The following is a 21622-nucleotide window of genomic DNA, read 5'->3' as shown; positions in this document are numbered from 1 at the left end:
AATACATCTCAATAAAATGCCAATGCTCATCATTATCTAAGCACAAAATTTTGATATTCGATCCTCATAATGTACAGCTTTGAGAAGAATAGATTTAAAATATTCACCTCCAGCTTGCCTGGTGTTTTGACAAAGGTGCATCATTTCTTCACATACGTCCATGTTTCCACCTGATCTATTTAAAATAATTCTACACATTTTCCTGAGAAATATTCCTAATATCAAACTTATCTTGAAACTAAATGACTACATACATTGATGGTTTAGTTTGGAATTAATGCCTATATTGTTTTTGAATAGCATCAATATTTTTTATCTTTCAGTAATGCTATAGTCTTTCCTTACGTTGCTCAGTATTGGATGTCATTACATTACTTTTTTTATCATTTGCAATTAATACAGTCAGGAGACATATTACTAATGCCAACTAATGGCCTTAATATATAGTAGTCATATTATAGTATAAATTTTCATATGTTCTTTACATTTTTAAATGTCCTGTAACTATCCATTGGGTAAGTGTTTCATTGGAACACCCCATATATCATTACCAGTCCTGTTAAACAATTGTGGTTATTCTACAAATATAAGTTTCATTTATTCTAATAGTCAGAAAGACAACATGACCTCCTCCAGCCATCTGAACCAGAGGTTATCATTTATACCCTCAGTAATTTGTTATGGATCATAAAATACCTAGGATTCTAATAACTTAATTATTCTAAAGATTAATTCTAAAAATGTAAATATTTCATAAACATACATAGAATAATAAAACACTTATTATCCAAACACTCAGAGCAAAACAATTGTTAAATTTTTGTCATATTTGTTTCCCATTAACTACCAGTACAAGTCTCATTCTACTTTTCCAGTCTCCATTGGGAATCTCTACTATGAATTTGGTGTGTATCTTTTAAGTTCATTTTGATTTTAGTATGTATTCTAAATAATATATAGTATTTTTTCAAGTGTCTACATTAGTTGCATCCTGAATTTTTTCCTTTTTCACTCAAAATTTTTGAGAACTAACCTACTTTGATTATGTTGTCAGAAGGGACCATTTCCTGGAGAAGGATATCATTCTTGGTAAAGTGGAGGGGCAGTGAGAAAGAAGATCCTCAATGAGGTGGATTGACACAGTGCCTGCAATGATGGGGTCAGGTATAGCAAGGATTGTGAGGATGGCGCACAGCTGGGCAGTGTTGGGCAGTGTTTGTTTTGTTCTGTTGGCCACGGGGTTGCTGTGAGTTGGAGCCAATTCGGTGGCATCTACCCACAAGAACAACAACCATATGTAATACATCTCTTTCAGTAGCGTAAGTAGGACTGCAGGGACTATGCCTGTTCATGTCTCCATGGGCACATGTTCAAACTCCATTGGATAGTAGACTTGCGAGTATAGCATATGCCCATTTCCTATTTGAAATTTGACTACATGCTGAATCAATTTTTAGGATACGTATTGCATCAGTCAGGGTTCTCCAGAAAAATAGAATATCTATATCTGAATCTGTATTTACATCTATATCTATCTATAGAGGTTCATTCATATACCTCTTTCCCAGCTTAAAGAACCACTTCCAAAACTTCAGAAACAATTTAAAAAACTCATCATTATAATCCTTTTCTCTAGAACAACTCTCAGTACCAAACAAAACAAAACAAAACAAAAAACCCAAACCAAAAAACAAAAATCTGTGTCAGTTAGGGCTTCTTTCCAGAGAAACAGATCAAATAGTCTATGTATATTTATCGTTAAGGAATTGACTGACAAGATTGTAATGGCTGGCACGTCCAAACTCTGTAAGAAAGACCTGCAGTCTGAAAATTCAGGCAAGAGTTAACATTATAGTCTTAAGTTAGAATTCCTTCTTCTCTGGGAAACCTCAGTTTTTGCTCTTCAGGCCTTCAACTGACTGGATGAGTCCATTCACATTATCCGGGATAATCTCCTTAAACTCCAGTCAACTGATTATAGATGTTAACCACATGTACACGTTACCTTCATAGCAAAACTTAGATTAGTCTTTGACTAAATAGCTGGCATAGAGACATTAACACAAAAAACTATCACCCCTAGCATTTGATATTGTTTCATGAAAGCGATGGGTATAGAATGATATCTCGTTTTTGTTTAAATGTGCATTTTCCTCAATACTGATACACATACACACACGAATTTATATATCATATCTATCTATGTTTGACATACCAGTAAGAACCTTGATCTGAATGGATGCTGTACAACGAAGTGACAAATAGGAACCTATCAGAGAATAAATCCACAAGGTTTGTAAGCTATCATTTATTCTTACAACTTTCAAGTTTCTCAGATTGCCACATGGATAGTATTATGGAGTCACACCCTTACGGTTAAGATTGATTACAGCAGTAGTGTTTCAGAGCTCAACTTGAAGGAGAAAAACTATATTAAGTTAGAGGACTATTTGGTTATAAAACGACAAAATCTTATTTCAAGAGTAATTAAGAGAAGATAAAGGAAAAAAGAAGGTTAATTTCTTCTCTATTAAGTATTTGTTTGAATTCATGTTTTTTTTTTTTTTAATCATCTGTAACTTCCAAATTTGAATAACTGTGTGTGTTTATAGAGGAGAATTAACAAGAGAGCCAAACACTGTTCTCCGGTGGTAACTGAGCTAATTTGCTTGAAGTTTTTGCTTTCCTTCTTACCACACAACTGACTAACACATGAACTGTGAAAAAATGACGATTTAAAAAATAGTCTATCATTGAATTAGTTTATATACTCTGTAGAGTGCCATAGATGAAAGGAAATAGTGCATGATTTGAAATGGCATTTGAACTGCCCTTTAACTAATAATTAAATTTTCTTTTAAATGAAGCTTTTGTTTTAAGAGGAAATTTTTGCTCCTGTGAAATAAAAAGAGCCTAGGGAAAATATAGGAAGTGCAGGGTGGTCCATATAAAATAATGGATCACTATAACTACAAATGGGACCCATTTTCCATGGAACCTGCAAAATTCTTACTGATTTCCAGGGCAGAGTATTTCTCTCATAATAAAAAAATAAACTTTGGTAGAGACATTGCAGAATTTTGATTGATTGGTTTTCTAGTCAGTTTTCTTTCTACCATTTTTAGGGAAGAATTATGAATGTGAAAGAAAGGGAGGAAGGATGGAAGGCAGGAAAGAAGGAAAGAGAAAGACAGGAAAAACAAAGGAAAGAATAAAGAAAAGAAGGAATAAATATGGAAAGAAATAAAAAAATTATAGTATTTTGATACTGGAATAATGTGAGTTCAAACTCTGGTTGTACCATTCATTATTACTACTATTTTTTGAGTAAGTCTTTAAACGACCTGAGTTTTATTTCCTTCATGTGAAAAAATAGAGATAACATTCTATATGTTGTAGGGTTCCTATGAAAATAAAATAAGAGACTCTACACATTTAATACATTATGCCTGTCATATATAGTATTTTATTCTCTTCTTAACTTCCCATATTTAGGAATTTTTGAATATTTCATAGCTATAGAATTAAAGAGAAATATATTTCATTGAATAAATTACTTTGTATGAATTCTGGTGCCATACAAACTGGCACCAAACACCAATGTTCAATTAAATCATTAATAAAACTCTCTTGGAAATCACGTTCTATTTTACACAGTTTAGCTTTGGCAGCATGTCTCCAAGAATGTTCCCAATAAAGTTAGTCTCATGCAATATCCCTTGAAAAGAAAGTTTTCTTAATCTCATAAATTTGGAAAATGCTGTACTTTACCCTATTCCATCTTTAAGAAGTCCTTCAGTCAAGAAAACTGCTTAAATTCATTTAAGCCTGCATTTTTCCTACTTTATTTGGCCATAGAAATTCTTTTCAGGTAACTCCTATTTATAGTTCATGAAATACATTTTATGAAATATTCATATAATTGATCTGATTTGCACCACCAACCATGGAAGCCAAGCCAATATAGTTGTACTTCTTTTATTGTCCATATAAATATATATACAGACACACAGACACACACACAAATACATATATGTAAAGTGATCATTAGCAGAAATTCTCTTGTGTTTGGATTAGCATCTTCATCATTCCCAACCATCCCCATTCTGTTGAGGTGTCTAAAACTTCTTATATTTACTATGTGCAAAAGGAGTATTTTCTACTTTTGATTACTGAACAGAGAATGAACTCTAAGTCTGATTTCCCTCTGCTGGAGGATGGTTTTGCACAGTCCAGCAAAGGCTGGTTCAGATGCCTCTCCCTGCCATTGATCATTGGTGCCTCATACTAACTAAAGCTAGTATGATACTTTACATTCATTGCTTAATTAGTGCTCCCCAAAGCACAGCCTTGTTCAGAAGATCTGGCTCCAGAGCCAGCCTTGCTTCCTAAGAACATAGTCTCTAGTGTTGAGCTTGGGTCTTCATCCCAGACTCCCCTTTTGCTTTCTTTATGAGTTTTTGCTTGGGCCCTTGATGGTCTTTTGGTCAAGACAACCATAATCAAAGTCAGCCTAATCACCAAATCTTGGAAAATACAGAGTGGAGCTTTCTTCTTTGAAGTCTCCTTATAACTTGATTGAAAAGGGTTGAATTCCTCCCTGCAACTCTGAATGCCAAAGAAATGCCAGTGAGAAGCAGTCTCATTAAGTCAGACCAAGCTCTTCGTATAACTTTCTCTGGGACAAACATTTCTTCTTTCCCTATACTTCATAATTAAAAGGGGTCATTCAGATGATTCACTAGGTATTTACTAAGTGCCAGTCTGGTAATGTTTGTGCTCTCTAGGAGCTTGTGTTCTAGGTGGTGATAACAATGTATAATATTTTCATTAGTTATTGTTGTTAGGTGCTGCCGAGTCACCTCCAACTCATAATGACCCTGTGTACAATCGAACAAAACACTGCCCGATCCTGTGCCAGTCTTACAATCCTTGCTATACCTGAACCCATCATTGTAGCCACTGTGTCAGTCCATCTTGTTGAAGGACTTCCCCTTTTCCATTGACCTTCCACTTTACCAAGCATGATATCCTTCTCCAGGGAATGGTTGCTTCTGACAACATGACCAAAGTAGGTGAGACAAAGTCTGGCCATTCTTGCTTCCAAGGAGCTTTCTGGCTGCACTTCTTCCAGGACAGATCTGTTAGTTCTTTTGGCAGTCCACGGTACCCTCAGTATTCTTCACCAACACCATGACTCAAAAGCATCAACCCTTCTTCAGCCTTCCTTATTTGTTGTTCAGCTCTCACGTGCACATGAAGCGATTGAAAATACCATGGCTTGGGTTAGGCACACCTTAGTCTTCAAAGAGACATCTTTGCTCTTTAGCACTCAAAAGAGGTCTTTTGCAGCTGATTTGCTCAGTGCAATATATTGTCTGATATCTTGACTGCTGCTTCCATTGGTGTTGATTATGGAACCAAGTAATATGAAATCTTTGACAACATAAATCTTTTCTCCAGTTTTTGTGATGCTACTTATTGGTCCAGTTGTGAGAATTTTTGTTTTCTTTATGTTGAGATGTACTCCATATTGCAGACTGTAGTCTTTAGTCTTCATCAGTAAGTGCTTCAAGTCATCCTCACTTTCAGCAAGCAAAGTTATGTTGTCTGCATATTGCCGGTTGTTAATGATTCTTCCTCCAATCCTGAAACCACGTTCTTCTTCATATAATTCAGTTTCTCTGATTATTTGCTCAGCATACAGATTGAATAAGTATGATGAAGGAATACAACCCTGATGGACTCGCTTCCTGATTTTAATCCATGCAGCATCCCCTTGTTCTGTTTGAACGACAGCCTCTTGGTCTATGTACAGGTTCCTCATGAGTATAATTAAGTGGTCTGGAATTCCCATTCTTCTCAGTGTTATCCATAATTTGTTATGATCCACACAATTGAATGCTATTGCATAGTCAATAAAACACAAGTAAACATCTTTCTGGTATTCTTTGCTTCCAGCCAAGATCGATCTGACATCAGCAATGATATTTTTCATTCCACATCCTCTTCTGAATCCAGCCTGCATTTCTGGAAATTCTCTGTCAATATGCTGTTGCAATGTTTTTGAATTATCTTCTGCAAGATTTTACTTGTGTGTGACATTAATGATATTGTTTGATAATTTCCACATTCTGTGGGATCACCTTTCTTTTGATTGGGTACAAATATGGATCTCTTCCAGTCAATTGGCCAGGTAGCTTCTTTGTTTCTTGGTACAGACAAATGAAATAAAATTTTCATTGGTGATGAATGCTATAAAGAAGATACAAAGATGTAGACTGACAGGGATGTTGCTGTTGTTAGGTGCTGTAGAGTCAGCTCTGACTCATGGAGACCCTGTGTACAACAGAACGAAACATTGCCTGGTCCTTTACCAGCCTCACAATCCTTGCTATACCTGAGCCCATTGTTGTAGCCACTGTGTCAATCCATCTTGTTGAGGGTCTTCCTTTTTTTCATTGACCCTTTGCTTTACCAAGCATGTTATATTTCTCCAGGGAATGGTCCCTTCTGACAACATGACCAAAGTATGTGAGATGAAGTCTGGGCTTTCTCACTTTCAAGGAGCATTCGGCTGTCTTTCTTCCAGGACAGATATGTTAGTTTTTCTGGCAGTCCATGGTACATTCAGTATTCTTCACCAACACCACAACTCAAAAGCATCAGCTCTTCTTCAGTGTTCCTTATAAGACATTATTTTATATTGAATGGTCAATGAAAGTTTCTCAACTAGAGTCCCGTTTGAGCATAGAACTTGAAGTGTTGGAGTAAGTTGTGTAGACATTTTGAAGGAGCTTCTTCTTAGCAGTTTTTGTTGTTAAATGCTGTTGAGTCAGATCCAACTCATAGAAAGTCTGTGCAAACAGAATGAAACACTGCCTGGTCCTATGCTATCCTCACAATTGTTGCTATGATTGGGCCCATTGTTGCAGCCACTGTGTCAGTCCATCTTCTTTAGTGTCTTCTTTTTCACTGACCCTCTACTTTACTAAGCATGATGTCTTTCTCCAAGCACTGGTCCCTCCTGATAACATGACCAAAGTACAAGAGACAAAGTCTGGCCATTCTTGCTTCTAAGGAGCATTTCAGTTGTACTTCTTCTAAGACAACTTTTTCATTCTTCCAGCAGTCCATGGTATATAAAGTATAATTTCAAAAAGGCTGGAGGTTACTTGGAATATTTGGGGAGTCCCATGTTACTGGATGAGAATAGCAGGGAAATGATAGGAGATAATTTGTGGGGTGGGTTGAAGGAGGTAATTTAGGGTCTTGTATGCTGTAGTAAAACTTTGAGTCTCATTCTGAGTGACATGGAAGGACAATGGATGGTTGTTAGCAAAGAATAGTATGATCATAATATATTTTATAAAGAGCAATTTATAAATAAAATGGATGTTGTGTGAGGAAAAGACTGTAAGAGGAGCATGGTTAGAAGTAGTTTAGAAACACACTGCAGTAGTATAGGTGATAAAATATAGTTCTTTTAACTAGGTGTTAGAAGTAATTGTCAATAAGTTTGTTAGGAATATAGGCTGAAAGAAGAGTTCATGGGATTTACTGATGTGTGAAAAAAAGAGAACTTATGATGACATCAGGTTTGAGGCATAAACAACTGAGAGAGCTGAAATGTACTGAATGAGGAGTATTGGAAAAAGTGCAAGTGTGGGGATGGAAGGGGAATGAAGAGTTTGGATGTGGGCATATTATGTTTGAGATGACTTTTAGACATCTAAGTGAATATATCAAGTAGACATGTATGTCTGTAGTTCAGGAAAGAGAGAATCATTAAAATGTCAGAGTTATTAGCATAAAAAATCAGTTGTCATCAAGTCAGTGCTGACTCATGGTGACCCCATACGTGTCACAATGGAATTGTACTCCATAGGGTTTTCAATGGCTGATTTTTCAAAAGTAGATCAGCAGGTCTTCCTTCTTAGTCTGTCTTAGTCTGAAAGTATGACTGAAACCTGTTTGGCATCATAGCAGTATGCGTACCTTCACTGAGAGATGGGCAATGTTTGTGCATGAGGTGCATTGACGGAATAGGACAGGGTCTTCCATACTTTTTTACTGTGTGCTGTCAAGCTGATTCTACCTATACAATGAAGTAGAGCTGCCTCATAGTGTTTCCTAGGCTGTAGTTTTTATGGGAGCAGATTGCCTGGTCTTTTCTGCTGCAGTGTCTGGTGGGTCCAGACTGCTGACTTTTCTGTTAGAAGCCTAATACTTCACCGCTGCACCACCTAGTCTCAATGAGAATTCTACCACTAAACTATTAATGCTTCTGCATTAATATATAGATAGTATTTAAGGTCATAATACTGCATGAGATTACCTATAAGAGAAGAGTAAATAGAGAATGGGAGCAAAGAGTATTGAGAAATTAGTCTTGGGATATTCCAATGACTCAAGATTAGTAAGACGAGCAGGTACTAAGTGGAAAAGGAAGAGAAAGAATGGTAAATGAAATATTCAAATGAGTATTTCAAAACCACATTGATTATTGGCTTTGACAACATGGAGGTCATTGATTACTTAAAAACAAGAGCCATTTTAGTTTTAGAGGTATTTGTCAAGAAATGGAAAGAGAGGAGTTGGATTTAGGAAGTAAAGAATGCTTTAATAAAAATTCATGTAATGAGAACAGACAAATTCAGATATAGTTGGAGACAGAGATGGGAGTTATTTTTTTGGAGTTGAGAGATATTAATACATAATTGTACATTGATCAGAAGAATTTAGTACAGAAGGGACTAAGTTGATGGCACAGGAAAAACAAAATTGCCAGGGATGACCTTAAATAGGTGAGAAAGGGTGGGCTACAGTGCAAATATGACAGGTTGACAGTAGATGGGGGTTCATACATCATAACAGGATGGAAGTCAGAGTACAAGAGTATAAGAAAGTAGCAGGATGGATTTGGTTGGAGGAAGTATTCATTCATTTATCTAACAAATATTTATAAAGTGTTTAAGCCTTAGACACTGCTTCTGGGTATTGGGCATATGGTACTGATCATACCAAAAACCAAACTCACTGCTGTTGAGTCAGATCCAACTCATAGCAACCCCTCCTTGGATTTCTGAGGCAGTATTACTACGGAGGTAGATTGCCCAACCATCCTTCCAAGGAGTGGCTGGTGGGTTTGAACTGCCACCCTTTTGGTTAGCAGTGAAATGCCTTAACCACTACACCACCATAAGCGCCAAAAAACCAAACTCACTGTCATCAAGTGGATTCCGACTCATAGTGACTCCCATTGGGTTTCCAAGGCTATAAATCTTTATGGAAGCAGACTTCCCCATCTTTCTTCCATGGAGCAGCTTGTGGGTTCAAATCACTGACCTTTAGGTTAGCCCCCAATTACCTTAATCACTACACCACCATAACTCCTTGGTAGAGAATGTATGAGATACAAATTTCTGCATTTTCATTCTAATGAGAGCAGACAGAGAATAGGTAAAATAGATGCATAAATTATATAGTATGGTATATGGAACTAAGTGACATGGGTACATTGTAATTAAAAATTCTATGAATGAATGAATGTGTGAATAAACTAATTTGTATGCACATACTTATTGTAGGAGTCTCTGGGTGGCATAATCTATTAAGTGCTGACTATTAGCAGAAAGATTGGCATTTCAAACCCACTCAGATGTGCTTTGGAAGACAGTCCTGGCAATCTGCTTCCAAAATGTCACTTCTTTTATGGATCCATTGGGTCACCATAAGTTGAAATAGACTCAGCAGCAACCAACAATAACATTATTGTAACCTAAATTTTTGAGATGATCATGTTAATTTAATAGACAAAAATTTATGGCAGAATATTCTAACAATTACAACAATCAAAACCAAAATCAAACCTACTTCCATTGAGTCCTTTTGATGACTAGTAACAATACTATAGGACAGAGTAGAACTGCCTCATAGGGTTTCAAAGGCTATAACTCTTGACAGAAGCAGACTTCCACATCTTTCTCCCATGGAGCAGCTTGTGGCTTTGAACCACTGACCTTTCAGTTAGCAGCCAAGAACTTTTTACCAAAAACCAAACTCACTGCTAGTGAGTCCATTCTGACTGATAGCAACCCCCATTGGGTTTCCAAGTCTGTAAGTATTCATGGAAGTAGATAACTTCATCTTCCTTCCATGGAACAGGTGGTGGGTTTGAGCTACTGCCTCCTGATTAGCAGCCAAATGCTTTACTCACTATGCCACCAGAGCTCCTTTTAATCACTAAGGCAGTGTCTACATCAACATTCAACCCATGAATGACCTATGCTTACAAATAGGCTCCTCCACTCTGCTATTTTCTAGTATAACATAACACTATTAGATTCAGAGTGAAGCTGAAGTCTTGTTACAATTTTTGAGTTCAGAAGTGAAATAAAGGAAGAATCTGTGAAAACCAGGATAAGTTTAGGAAAAGTGGGTACAGACTTTCAAATTAGCAGATGTGAAAAGTATTTGACCTGATGAGCTGCTTAACAATTTTTTTCCTTCACTTTTTAATATACCTGAAGCAAATCGAGATTTATTTAGTTTTGAAATGAAAATAACTCATGTATTCATTAGTGAGGTCGGAGCACCCAGCAAACATTAGGCAAATCGAGACTCCCACATATTGGAATGGAAATAGCTTTAAACCAAGAGTCAGAAATCTTAGATTTTGTACTGGACTCTGCTATTGTCTATGAATATTACATTGCACAAAATCACTTGCATTCATGAAGCCTTAATTTCCTGGAGAATGTGAGTAAAATTACCAGCTTTGTCTAGCTCAAAAGGCGATTAGCTTCCTTTAACCACAATAATGAGTATGTCATGAACATTTGAAAATATATGAAGAGACCAGACTTGCTGGACTGAGAGACTGGAGGAACCCTGAGACTATCCCCCTAAGACACCTTTTTAACCTGGAACTAAAGCTACTCCTGGAGGTCATTTTTCAGTCAAACAACGAACTGGTAAAATAAAAAATAACACCCATTAGGAAAGTGGTCCTTAGAAAAATCAACTATACAAGACCAAATGGGTAACGTTTGCCCAAAAGCAAAGATGAGAAGGCAAGGAAGGGCAAGGAAACTGGAGGGATAGAACTAAAGGGAAGATAGGGTGGAAATGGGGAAAGTGCTGACACATTGTGGGGATAGCAACCAATGTCAGGGAACATTGTGTATAAATTGTCAAATGGGAAACTAATTTACTGTGCAAACAGTCACCTAAAATGGGAGCTCTGGTAGCATAGTGGCTAAAGCACTTGACTGCTAACCAGAAGGCTGGTGGTTCAAACCCACTAGCCACTCCTCGGAAGGAAGGTTGGGCAATCCTACTTCCGTAGTGATACTGCCTCGGAAACCCAAGGAGGGGTCGCTATGAGTCGGGGTCGACTCGACGGCACATAACAACAACAACATAACAAGTCACCTAAAATATAATAAAATGTTAGAAAAGTGAATACCCACAATTATCTAAAAAGTGTTTTTACAACTACATATTCGATGAAGCTGACCAATTTTTTTTTTTTTTTTTTTTTTTTTGTGTGTGCATACTTAAGCCAGAATAATAGATTGACTGCAGAAGCAGATATACAAATGCGACAGTCTTCTATTGAGACAGACAAGAAAGAGACTTGGAAAAATGTAAAATGATGCAATCTTCTCACTAAATTTTTTGATTTTGGAAGACTTGTATTTTTCATGAGAAAAAAAAATGTATGAAGGAAGGGAGTCTTAGGTCAACCAACTTGTCTAGGATTACATAGCACATAGGTTAAGACAAGTGTTGAACCCAGGCTTCTTTAATTCCCAAACCTAAACTATGAACATGCTCTGTAATATCCAATAAGCATAGGCATTCAACTGAGATCTCAAACTGCTTGGTGAATAGCTTTCCTTCTCATATCATCTTTAACATTCGGTTTTGGCTGGTTTTAGAGACGGGATGGAAAAAAAATCTCTTCAAACAATCTAACTGTGTGGCCAATGTTTCATTCTCCTCTGGAAACTGCTTTGCTTTGAATTGCTTCATTCACATTCTTCATAGGGCACATGTAACAGGGGACAGACATCCAGTGGTTGATTACCAATTTCCTGAAAGTTAAATAGAAAAGCTGAGTAATATGTATTTTTTTTTCCTTTCTTCTATTATGCAAACATCTATGAATTACTCAGGGTATAAGTTAGGGCAGAACAGTGCACTTAAAGTTTGCAAATATGCATTTACAAATTAGCTTGCTGCAACGTTGCTTGTATTCCTAATACAACTAATGCGCTTCTGCTCAGCAGCAATGTTAAGGATGAATTTGAAAGGCAGAAGTAGTATTTTTATGCTAATGTGACATAAAAATGTCTTTGCTAAATAAGCAAGTCCTTCTGTACCAAGGTTTATTTGCTGTGACATAATTTAGAAGCGTCCCAGATGACAACCTTTTTGAGCCATATTAGTTAAATGATAGAATATCTACAGTGTTAAATCTACAGCAATATATTATAATAGAAAAAAAAAAAAATGCCTGAACAGCAGGGAGCCTTTAATATAGAACTCCATAGGCCACTTAAATAGTGTAATCTGGCTTTTAAGTGGCACATTCTAAAGAATCTCTATGAACCTTGCTTTGGGGTTTCAGAGAATCAGAATGATATTGAGGACAAAGCTCTGTTCTGGATCTCCCTGTCACTGAAACACTCATGCTGCTCTTCTACAAAGCCAGGTGGGATCATTTTTCTAGGAAACATCAATTACTTCTGCTTTTGCTCAGAAATGGCACAGTTATTTTTAGATATATTTTCCACTGGTCTACAAAGTATTACAATTGCCATAACATATTGGATAGTATCATAATGGTGTAAGAAGCCCTGAGTAAAATATATCTCCCTATGATGTTATCATATACATCTTTGAAATAAAGCTGTGTTATATATCTTTTAACTTCCCCCTACAAACAGCAAGGTGTCAATATAGATAGTGAATGAGTGAGTTGAAATTTTGCAGATTTCCAACATAATTACATTCTCATTTTTTTTTTTCCTATGGGAGTCAGTTTGTAGAGTTTATGGTGAAATAGTCTTATCTAAATAAGAACCAGGATCTGCCAGGACCTAATCAAATCCTGAACCGTAAGTGAGTCACCTTTGAGAGTTTCATTAACACAGCAACAGTGTAATAAATTATACTCTGATGATCTGACTTCCACTGGCATTTAATTTATAACCAGAGATGATTCTAGGGGTATGGGTAATCTAGCTTATTAGGATCTTGTTACTTGTTCTGATGTAGTGCATATATAAACCAAGATATATGAAATACAGCATTATAAAAAAATACAAACAATTGAAGTCTTGTGACATAAACTAACTGATTGACAAATTAAAACCTAGGATTCTGACTGTTTTTCCTTCTTGGAATTTCGTCAATTTATCCTCCATGATAATATCTATGATATGTAGACAATGAATTATTGTGTCGTTATATTCTCATAAGGGAAAATTTCCCCTTAGCTATTTTCAACAAACTGGGTACAATTTCAAACTAGATGCTATAAGAAGAAAAACACTTTGGCCTTTTGTTTAAAAACGATATTGCATATTACAGTCTTTGAAAGATACATCCATTCATCTATATATCTAGTCATCCATCCATCTATTCAGAAATTTGTTTCATTTGTTCAATAAATAACTTTACTCACTTTAATAGTTTCTGTAGTTTCTTGGGCTTTACAAATTTCAAACCCAAAAGGACACAGATCATAAAATGACTAAATCTTATCTTCAAAAGAGATATTTGCTAATAATAACTTGCCTCAGTCAGCTGGATTTGCCCAGCCATCTCTGCTTCATGTCTAGCTAAGGTGGGCAATGAATTACTGTTCTGTCCTAAAGATTGTCACTGGCAAACTCGTGTATGTGCTCTACATTTGTATTGTGGCTGAATGCACTGTATCTAAGCTTTGGACAAACGGAAGATTTTGGTTTCCAAGTCTGTCAATGTAGCAGTTATTAAATATACACACATCATCTCTTTCAGAAAACTGTAGAATATATGTTCAGAATTCAACATCAACAAACAAGGATGGAGTTCTCAAGTCAAACTTAAATATCACTTACAAACTTTGGCAGGGAGATGGTATTTCAGTCACTTTTTATTAGTCCTTTCAGAAGGCTTTACAACCTCTATCCCTACCTCACTCTATCCCTTTTTGTGTCTCTATTTTTAACAGAGAAATTCATTATAATAAATGCAAAATTAATTCTAATTTTCAAAATTAAGTTGTGAATGCATTTAATTAAGTATGTGGATACAATTTACTAAATCAATTCACTTATCACTGCAATTCACTGAGTGTGGAATTTTAAAATCTTTTTAGTTTTATTTAAGTGCATCAAATACATGAGTCAAAGATCTGAATCCAAGATTCTAAAGATGATAACAGGAATGAGCAAATGTTGACATCAATTTCTCTTTAATTCCAGGAGACAGTTTTCCTTTTAGCTGATGTGAGACAGCTCATGTTCACTAATGGGTCTGGCTTAGACCCTTCAAGAGATGTTTATAATCATTGTCTGGACTTGGGAAATGCTTTGAGACATTTGATTTCAGAGCTCCATGAAGTTCTCATGCCACAGAGAAACATCTCATCATTTGATGTGTTCTAATAAAGTGATAAAAAGATGTCATCTCATCTACCCATGTGTGAACTTCAACGTGCAATATATTTTATTTCTCATGCTATGGTATTGAATTGTTCTTTAGTATGTCTTGTGTGTTTTACTACAGTTTTTAATTTCAGTGACCTGAAGGGGATATATGTTGCTGTTGTTATGTGCTGTCAAGTCGTCTCCGACTCAGGGAGACCCCTCCTTGGGTTTCCGAGATGGTATCACTTTGGAAGTAGATTGCCCAACTTTCCTTCAGAGGAGTGGTTGGTGGGTTTGAACTGCCAATCTTCTGGTTAGCAGTCAAGTGCCTTAGGCACCATGTCACCAGAGCTCCCAAAGGGGATATGTGTGTGTGTGTGTGTGTGTATATGTGTAGGTATACATACATGTATATTTTGCAAATTGGTTTAACAGATATTGAATGAGAATCATAAAAAGTGTTTTGGATATTTTATATGTTTTTGACTAAGGGCAAGTATACAGAGATGTAGATGTTACATAAGCCAGCTGGTGTGGTGTGGAATAAATGGCACTATGTGTTCAGTGTGGAACTCTGTGTCAGTGTGTGGCACAACTCCAGGGCATCCATCAAAGATGTTTAACAATTCATAGTTATGAAGGCGAAATAATTTTCTAGTGGATTAATACTTCAAACATCTTAAATTGGTTACTTGGACTATTTAGAGATGCAGATCATATTTCTTTTAGCTGTTGACTTTCAAGGCACGTTCTTTCTCGCCCTGGATAATTCTTCACTAACAAGGAAGACTTACGAATTGAAGGCTTATGGAAGACTTATGTATAATCTTAAAAAAAAATTGGACCATATAGATACATACATGGTCATTTGCATTTTTTGAAAGCTTGACCTCTAAATTATTGTACTTCAGAGAGAAGGCCTTTGGGATTTATGTTTTCTTCTTCTTTTCTCTCTCTTTTTTTCCCCCTTCCTTTGAAAACTGGAACATACTCATGTTTTTAGCATATAGGTTCTAAGGTAATGAAGAACACACCAGTACGTGAAAGCAAATGTGTGTCAAATCCCCAGGGAAAACAGATGTCATGCATCCAGTATTTCCTCCAAACATCTGAAATCCAGTATTGTTCTTCCAGTCTGTTTTCTCACAAGTGAAACAATGAAAGTATACTTAAATCCTTCTATATTAGAATTTGGGAGCTCTGGTGGCGTAGTAGGAGCTCTGGTAGCATAGTGGCTAAGGCACTTGACTGCTAACCAGAAGGCTGGCGGTTCAAATTCACCAGCCACTCCTCAGAAGGAAGATGGGGCAATCTACTTCCGCAGTGATACTGCCTCGGAAACCCAAGGAGGGGTCGCTATGAGTCGGGTCTGACTCGACGGCACATAACAACAACAACAACGGTGGCATAGTGCCTAAGGCAGTTGACTGCTAACCAGAAGTCTGGTGGTTCAAACCCACCAGCCACTCCTCTGAAGGAAGGTTGGGCAATCTACTTCCGAAGTGATACTGCCTTGGAAACTCAAGGAGGGGCTGCTATCAGTTGGGTCCTACTCTACGGCACATAACAACAACAACAACATATTGGAATTTAAGAAATATTTCAACTGGAGAGGCTCAAACTTCACATTTGATAAATCAGATATACAGAGCAAGATGTTAAAACTTATAATTTTATTGTTATATTGATCAGATTTTTCCAAATAATTTTTCTCAATTTCAAAGACTTCCTTATTAGAATTATATATATTTGAAGACACTTTATGTAGCATTCTATAAATTGCATATGATTTTATAGCTTGAAGATGGCAGTTCCCAGTGAACAAAGTAGATCTCGATACAGAATTGCAATGCCTGTTTGAGAAGAAAAAGATATCAAATCTTGAGTTCTACTGATAGTACCAGTATCTGTTGCTATTGATTCCAACTCAGAGCCACCCATGTGTATCAGAGCAGAACTGTGCTTCATAATGTTTTCAATGGCTAATGTTTTTGAACTCCCAACTTTTTGCTTAGTAGCTGAACTCTTAACTGTTTGTGTCACCTAGGGACTCCTCTGACAGTGTGTTTTAGCTTTTAAAATGTTTGATGTTGTTAAAGAGGCCAGTGAAGGAATACAGGAACAGATTTTTGGCTCAATCTAAGAAAAAGTAAGTAATGAGAACTGTCTGCTACTGGAATGAACTGTCTTTTCAATAGCATTCCACGTGAGGGATTAAAATGCGAATGATGATGTCTCAGGAAAGCTGTGAGAGCAATTTTTGCATTTGGATGAGGGATTGAACTGAATGATCTATAGGGCTGAATTTCAGAGTCTATGACTTGGGGGATTAATGTGTGGAACCGATACAAATACAATAATTGTATGACAGCTCATGCTCAATGTTCAGCTGACAAATGTTTCTAATACGTACAAATGTATGGGTTTGTCTAACAATATTTCCAATTTTAAACAAGGGTAAAGCTTAGGTCATAGATGGAATTTTTAAGTTTTATGAAGTCTTTAACCTTAATACTGGCAACTATTGTACATTAAATTTGAGCTTGTTTATTAAAAGAAGTCAAATTCATTGATGTATAATCTCCATACAATACACTTTATACATTTTAAGAGCCAATGACTTTTGAGAAAGTGTACTCTAGTTTAAGATAGAGAATATTTCCATCTCCCTGGAAAGTTCCCTGGGGACCCTTTTTAGTTGATCTCCCCACCCCCACTGTGTCACCCTTCCTCCCTGCCCTGCATGGTGTCTTCCCTCCCAGCCTCAGATAACACACTGATTGGATTTCTATCAGTATAAACTAGTTTAGGGGCTTGAATTTAAGACTCAAAGTTATTTATTATATGTAATGGAAATTAAGAATATAAGGATGTTCTTTCCCCAAACTAAAGAATTGCTTTTCGATGACAATGCATAATATATAGCACAAACATGTATTTGTTTCACTATGTTTTACACAAAATGGTCTGAAATGATCATTTTAGTTGTTGTTGTTTGTTGTTATGTGCTGTCAAGTCGGACTGACTCATAGCGACCCCTCCTTGGGTTTCTGAGGCAGTATCACTATGGAAGTAGATTGCCCCATCTTCCTTCCGAGGAGTGGCTGGTGGGTTTGAACCACCAGCCTTCTGGTTAGCAGTCAAGTGCCTTAGCCACTATGCTACCAGAGCTAAAATTTATATTTTATATGCTGGCATATTTTTAAAAATGTTCTTAAAGTGATGGACTTTGCTTATAGGTGAGTATCAGGCTTCTACTTCATCACAGAATGTGAAAATCAGTGGGAAAAATGTGGAGTTGGAGAATAATCAGTGTGGAATAACACATTTCCAATTCTGGTTTTCCTAATTTTAAGTAAGAGTTATTAGTTGTTCTCATATATTAAGTATATTTGGCAATAATTTTTGACCTTTGAAAAGTCAAAACTTAAGGAAATTGTTCATATTATATGAATGAATGTGTGTATGTGAGAGAGTGTGAGAGAAAGTGCTTCTGAGTGTGTGGAGAACTTAATATTTGTTCAATAGAAAAAAATGAAATGACCACAGAACAGTAGATTCATGCCATTCTGTCGTTCTTGTTGTTGTTATGTGCCGTCGAGTTGGACCTGACTCATAGCAACCCCTCCATGGGTTTCTGAGGCAGTATCACTACAAAAGTAAATTGCCCAACTTCTCTTCTGAGGAGTGGCTGGTGGGTTTGAACCACCAGCCTTCTGGTTAGTAGTCAACTGCCTTAGACACTACACTCTAGACTCATTTAATTTTAGATATAGAAAACCTTTCACCCGTAGGTTCATTTCTGTCCAATTTCAAGACAGTAAGAATTGACTGAAAGAAATATGAACCCCATCTCCACCAGTGGGTGGGGCTTAGCACTAGTCTTATTACCCTAAGTGTGTTCCATGCTTGGCCTGGCCTGGGCTTGAGCAATCCATGTGCTCACTAACCCACAGCTACATCTCCTGATCTGGTTGTGCCCTTCCAGTGACTTTGCTTTCCCAAGTGTCACTGAGTTCTTTTTGCTGCAATTAGGGTTCTACCACAAACCCCAGGCCATTTGGCTGTTCATTTACCTCTTGGATCACTCTCGCCAGTCTTCTATAAGTTCCTCCTGCTAAGAATAAGCTACTCTTGCTTCCCAGCTGCACAGCCTCCTGTATATAACCACCAGGCAGGATTACACCTGAAATTTTAATACCCTCTAAGACATTAATTTTGTTCTTTAATTGCTTCTTTGAGGGTTGGATCTACAGCTAGGTCAATTTTCTTGGCCTTGGCTCAACACAATTCCCAGTTTATTTTACTTATCATGTCAGCCCATCTCTGAGATCCCAGCATGCCTGTGACAAGATTGCATGGGTATGACAAAACCCCCACTAAATAGGAACATTTACAAATGTTTTAACTCCCAAACAAAGTTATTATTAGGATAATTCTGATTGTTATTCTCCTACCAAACCATTGCTCTGTATAAGATTCAGTTACTCAGAAAGTCATTTGCTATCAAATATTTGTTCTCCACTATTTGGGCACTGACAAGATCAGATAATGGGCTAGAAGCAGGTGTTTTTCCACCAGCAGGAAAAAAAAGCAAATCATATCTATTTTATGATACCAAATCTCTAATTAAAACAGAAGAGATTGTAACAAGTTTTTGTTATTTTTCTCTCTCAAGTTAGTCAGGCATTATCCAATCTAAAATGCCTAGACGTGCATGTCTTCTACCTGTCTCTTATTTGGCCAAAGACCAATTAGATAACTAATTATTTTTCATTATTAAACTGCTTGTACTGTAGTAGAATCACTATTATTTTAAGGTGTTAATAATGCTTAGTGCTTGTAAGTGGTCCATTTTGCTTTGAATGTTCACAAAAGGATGAATCATCTGAATGTTATAAAATTATTTCTTTTCAATATAAGTTTCTAGGAATCAGCATATTTATTTAAATGGAGACAGATACTTTTCACTGTAGATGTTTATGATATATCATAATATAAACAGCAAAAATGAAAGAGCATACCCTGTAATGTTACAAAAGGAAGATACTTTTTGAGACCTATTTGTATGGGTCATATACATAAAATAATCATGGAAAATGCTACCTTGAGGGAAAATAACTTTATTTCTGTATCTGATCACTGTTTTGTGGAATAAAGCTATAAGATAATCCTTTTGATTTAGGGTCATTAATTGACACTGACGAAATCTATTATACAACACTGGATTACCTTGTGCCTGTAAATATGCTATCCAGTGAGCACTGAAAACAAGTATTTTTATACTTTTTTTCCTCTTTAGATATTTTAGTAATTTTACATCTATTCCTGGATAGCAGAAGTATATGTTCTTTTAAAACAGTGTGCCCTTTCTCAGTGTGGACCAAACTGGCTCAGGTAAAATAAGAGGCCAAAGAACAATCACCTATAATTCAAATGTCCACTTCCTTTTGAAAAGTCCCATGACATTAAGTTTTCTGCTCCTTTTTACAAGAGTTCAGTGTTGAAATTTTGTCGTAACCCTGTATAGGTCTCCTGGATGCAGACTGATGTTGGCAATTTGACTTAATTTTGAGAGATGCAATTTATGGATTTTCCTGGTATTCTGAGGGCTTTTGAGTCTTACCAAGAATTCATGAATTCATCCTTCTTTAACTTATCTTAAAACTCTGTTACTTTCTATATAGTGATGTTGCCAGTACAGGATATGTAATGTGTGAATAGATGTTAAGATTCTCTACACTGATAGTATGAGTGATTTTCATATTCTGTGAGAGAGGGATCAGAAGAGGTGAGTTATTTTATCAAAGCAATAGACTTTTTCCATTCTTCTAAGTGTCCACTCCTCTCTCCTTGCCACATCCAGTTGCCAAAAGTTGAGTGGGCTTAAGGAAAGTGGAGAGGAAAGTGGGGAAGGTGCCCTCCCCTGATCCAGCTATTTCTTTCTTTTGTGTGACCTGTCGTTTAGATCGGGTTTTCCATAGTTGTTTATACAGAAGAGCTATTCAGTTTTCTTATTTGCTACTGTCAACACTGCCTGTCTTAATCTTCCCCTGAAGGAAATTATAGACACATAGGACAATGGAACCTCCCTTAATTTTCTTTGAAGCTGCTGCATTTTTATGCAGTTATATTGGAGGATAACCTACCTTGACCGAGGAAAGCTTTTAAAGAGGGCTTTGTGTAGCACAATGTCATAGAGAGATGTCATGGCTTAATTGTGTTCCCCCAAAATGTGTCAATTCATCTGAGTCATGATTCTCAGTGGTTTGGCAGTTATGTAATGATGTAATGTGACAGTTATGTAATGATGTAATAAAATCCCATAATGTGTTCTAACATGATTAGCCATGATCTGATGTAAGGGAATGAGTGGGATGTAAAATTTTACATAGATCTCAGCTCTGATCTATCAGAGTGGGAGGCAACACCCTTAATCAGGACATAGTCCTGATCCGATGTAAGAAGAATTTCCTTGGGGTGTGGCTTGCATCACTTTTTATTTTACAAGAGATAAAAGGAGAGAGAATATTGCCAAGTGGAGAGACCCACTACTACCAAGAAAGAAGAGCCAGGAGCAGAGTGCATCCTTTGGACTGAGAATCGCTGCTGTGTTGGGAACCTCCTGTACCCAGGGAAAGATAGATGCAAAGACACATGGAGATTTCCAGGGAATGCTGGACTCACTTAAACGCTTAAAGAAGACAAGAACCTTCCTCCTAAATTGTGAACCAACAGATAGAAAGACTTCCCCTACAGCTTGTGCCCTGAATTCAAACTTCTAGCCTCCTAAATTGTAAAAGAACCAATTTCTGTTTGTGAACGCCACCTACTTGTGGTATTTCTGTCATTGTTGTTGTTATGTTGTTAAGTGCCATTGAGTCGTTTCCAACTCATAGCGACCCCATGCACAGCAGAACGAAACATTGCCCGATCCCGCGCCAGCCCCACAATCCCCGCTATACTTGATCCCATCA

The sequence above is a fragment of the Orycteropus afer genome, unplaced genomic scaffold, assembly GCF_000298275.1.
Source record: "Orycteropus afer afer isolate SDZICR_OR568_19922 unplaced genomic scaffold, OryAfe1.0 scaffold00105, whole genome shotgun sequence".
NCBI classification, from domain to species: Eukaryota; Metazoa; Chordata; class Mammalia; order Tubulidentata; family Orycteropodidae; genus Orycteropus; species Orycteropus afer.
Note: the sequence above shows the minus strand (reverse complement) of the source record.